Source organism: Odocoileus virginianus, chromosome 25 (assembly GCF_023699985.2).
Source record: "Odocoileus virginianus isolate 20LAN1187 ecotype Illinois chromosome 25, Ovbor_1.2, whole genome shotgun sequence".
Classification (NCBI taxonomy): Eukaryota; Metazoa; Chordata; class Mammalia; order Artiodactyla; family Cervidae; genus Odocoileus; species Odocoileus virginianus.
In genome coordinates, this window is record NC_069698.1 from 4,294,681 (window position 1) to 4,298,744 (window position 4,064).

General features: G+C 47.8%; 1 long non-coding RNA gene across 1 annotated transcript; it reads right to left on the minus strand.

Annotated features, from left to right (window-relative positions):
• Positions 1–414: 414 nt before the first annotated feature.
• LOC139031041 (uncharacterized) lies at positions 415–2,459 on the minus strand. The gene is made up of 2 exons (XR_011483458.1): positions 1,712–2,459; positions 415–1,102 (listed from the first exon to the last, which is right to left on the minus strand). It is a non-coding gene; the product is annotated as an uncharacterized lncRNA (long non-coding RNA).
• Between the last annotated feature and the right edge of the window lie 1,605 nt (positions 2,460–4,064).

Genomic DNA, 4,064 nt, shown 5'->3' on the forward strand with positions numbered 1-4,064 from the left:
ACGAACAACACCCACACACAGGGACCCTGTACCAACACCTGCCCACCAGCGTGCCCAGGTCCAGCCTCAGGCAGCAGCAGGGCCTCCAGGCTTGCATCTTCCCTGAGTCTAGAGATTTAAAATTCCCTTTCTTCCTGCTCCTGCTGAATCAGATTAAATAAAGACAGCATTAGCAGCACAAAGAATTTAATGAAGTGGTTAATGGTGTGGGTGATGTCAATAGGAATTTGGCAGCTTCTGCGAGGATAATCTGAGACAAATAATCAAGAGTTGACAACCCTTCTTTCAGAAAGCAAAATTGCCTGGTTCTGGTTATACCAGTAGTTATTGGCTTCCCTGCCTGCAAAAATGTCACAGTAATACCAATGGGGTTGTTTACACAAGCGGAAAAAAATCTGACTCCTTGATAACACGTTTCAGTTGCAACCCCTTTAATGACACTCAGAGGCCTTCCAGTAAGAGAGAAATTTCCTCCAAACTAAGGGAGCAGTTGTCCGGAAACAGTGCCCTTCCTCACTAAGGTTATTTATGTTCATTGGGCTAATGGTTTTTGTCCAGTAATACATTTAAATTGCTTTTCATTTTACAGTTATGCTTTGCTATCGCATTTCAGAAAGTGGCTTCTCTTCCTCTGTATAGCCGGCAATTTCCTCAAGTATGCGATGACAGCATTGTCCTTTTGAAGTCATTTGAAATAGACTCGGTCTCAGCCATCTCTCAGGAGAATATTTTCTGGCTGATCATCATAGGCGAGAGGAAAGCACAAATGAACTCGGGCTGTCTGGTCCTTCCTTCCTCTGGTTCCCCGGAGGCCCTGCAGCAGGGTGACGGCGAGCCTGTGGGTCTGGGATGGAGCCCGACTTTCAGAACTCCGACGTTATCTGAGAAACAGGCCCGCAGCTCGCACATGAGCAGGGCAGGGATGGAGAGCAGGCACTGGAGATGATTTATAAACCGAGTCACATGTACTCGGTGTGGATAACAGAGAAGAGAGGGCTCCGCAGAAACGAAGGCAATTAGGTTTACACAACCTTGTCGCAGAGATCGCTCAGTTCAGCTGACAGCTCATGGGGCAGCTGGGGGAAAAAGTCTTCCTTCAGATCTGGGGGGAAGAAGGTGGATCAGGCTGCGAAATAAACTTGAAGCACATATATAATTCTATTCAAATATATGGGCTAGTAACTGTGATATAAGTGCCATAATATAGTAGCTTTATTTTTAAAAACAGAAGTAAAAATTTACACGAAGATGGATCACACTTTTGCCTGATTTCCAATCTGAGAACTAGGTGTATATTGTAAGGTTTGAAGGTACAGGCATACCTCACTTCATTGCACGTCACATATAATGCAATTTTTTTTTTAAACAAATTGAAGCTTTATGGCAACCCTGGGTCAAACAAGTTATTTTTTTCCAATAGCATTTGCTCACTTTGTGTCCCTGTGTCAAGTTTTGAAAGCTCTTGAAATAGCTGAAACATTTTCGTTATTGTTACATTTGTTACAGTGATCTGCGATCAGTGACCTTTGATGTTACTACAATTCCCTGACAGCTCAGTTGATAATTAGCATTTTTCAGCAACGAAGTATTTTAAAATTGAGATATGCACATTTTTCTAGACACAATGCCATTGCACATTTAATAAACTACAGGATAGTGAAAAGGTAACTTTTATACGCACTGGGAACCTGGGAAACTCATGTGGACTCACTTCATTGCAGAGGTCTGGAACTGAATCCACAGCATCTCCGAGGTGTGCCTGTGATGGTTTAAGTTAATATGAGGCGAACATTCCAGTTTAAAAGTTTTAACCTTCCTGTAGAGTTGGCTGGGAAGCAAAGGAAAGGGACCGAGAAGTTACGTTGCGTTGCTCCTCGGTAGCAGCTTCTCAGAAGCCTGGGCCCTTCCCCGAGACGTGGAGGACGGCGGCGGGAGCACCGATCCTCAGCAGGAAGGGTGGGCCTTGGCAGGTCCATCCGGCCCGGGAGGCGGCGTCTTCCCGGGACCCGGGCCCGCACCGCCCGGGGAGGCGGCGTCTTCCCGGGACCGGCCTCTGCGCGGTCTTGCCACGTGGCTGGCTCAGCCCGGCCGTCACTGCGAGGGCCTGCGCTTCCCCGGGAAAGCTGTTCATCAGCGAATTCATGACTCCGCGCATCTTGCCACCACCAATTACTGACGTCGCTCTCTGCAGTCGGCTCCAAAGCTGGGACAGATTCTGTCTAAAATAGATAAGCTGGCCGAGGAGCAGGTGGTGGTGGTCGCGGCGGGCCAGAATGGCACACAAAGCCGACTCGGAAGGGAAAAGTGCCCACCCGGACCAGACAGCCATTTGCTTTTTAAAAGAAGGCATATGGAATATTGGATGTGTGGGTAGGAGTGAAAGAGGAACCCTAAAATAGTAATTCACATGGATCACATGCCCAAACACAGCAGAAAAAGATCTCGGTCTGCTTCCAGCCTGAGCGGTGTTCCTCGGGAGGACTCTGGCACGCTTCGGAGGCACCCCCTCCGCACCCCCTTCCAAACTTCAGCGCCCGCCTGGTGGCTGGGGCGGGTGTGTGAAGACCCTCGTCTTCGCCGTTGCTTCAATCACAGGCCTCAGCACACAAGTGGGGCTTAGGAAATGCTGTTTTATACGTGGCCCATTCCTTTGAAGTCAGATCTTTGGGATGTAGGGCTTCCCTGGTAGCTCAGATAGTAGAGAACCTGCGTGGGGTGCAGGAGACCCAGGTTCGATCCCTGGGTCGGGAAGATCCCCTGGAGAAGGGAATGGCTACCCGCTCCAGCGATCTTGCCTGGAGAATTCCACGAACAGAGGAGCCTGGCGGGCTACAGTCCAGAGGGGTGCAGAGTCGGACACGACTGAGCGACCAAGACACACACGGGATACTTAGGGATGTGGGGAGAGGAAGACCAGTGAGGACTTTCAGCAACACGGACCCCACTGACTTGAGTATTTGGGGGTCACAGACAGACAGCTGATGAACTTTAATTAAACTCTTTAAAAGTTCTAAAACTTCCAAATTCAGACACCAGTTTCCGTACCTAAGAGACAATTTAATTCCTAAAGCAGATGATTTGGAGTTAAAGGATTCTTTTTAAAATGGGAATATTGATTTGGGTGTGCTGAGGTGAATGTTTAGTTTGAAAAGGGAAGGCACAGCTTTCAGTGCATAGGAAGTAATCCTGAAGAGTCCCAGATAAGAATAGGCTCTTCCTGTAGTCAAGTTCTCTTTAAAGGCTGAGGATTAGCAGAAGATTCACTTGCCCAATTGAGATCCAAATTGAAATGGTCGCAGAACACATGAAAAATGAGAATCTTTCCCAATAGACCCATGGAGAAAGGCATTTTAAAGTCATTCACCCAGCCATAAAAGCCTTACAGATATTCTCAGTGGAGAAGAAAGTGAAGAAGGGGGAAAGAGAAAACAGCTTTTGTGAGTGGACAGTGTGGAAGTGGGAAGATATGCTGTTTTAGCAAGATGCAAGAGCTGGGACTCAGGTGGGAAAAAGATACACAGCCCAGTGCGGGACTCCTACGATCTGGCTCCAGGATCACTGCTCCAACCCTAAGGCCGACTGCTAACACTGTGCTTCTCGACCCTACCACTTCTGATATCCCTAGGCCATCGTGCCAAGGCTGTAGACGTACTATCTAACTGTACATCAGTCCTGGAATCAGTGTAGCAGGGCGGTTCCATTCCCCGGGACACACGTTACATGCTGTAACGTGGATCATCCTCGGAGATCTGATAAATTAACAGAATTTTATTCTTTCCAAGTAGAACAGGGATTCCCTGATGGCCCGGTGGTTGAATCTGTGCTTCCATTGCAGGGGCAGAGTTTCAAACCTTGGTGAGGAACTAAGATCCCACATGTCATTAAAGAAGAAAAAAAAAAAATCACACACCCATTTTCTTAAGTCTTCAAAATGCAGATTATCAAGTTCCCAGGTGGCTCAGATGGTGAAGAATCTGTCTGCAACGTAGGAGACCCACGTTTGCAAAATGCCTGGGTTGGGAAGATCCCCTGGAGAAGGGCATGGCTACTCACTCCAGTACTCT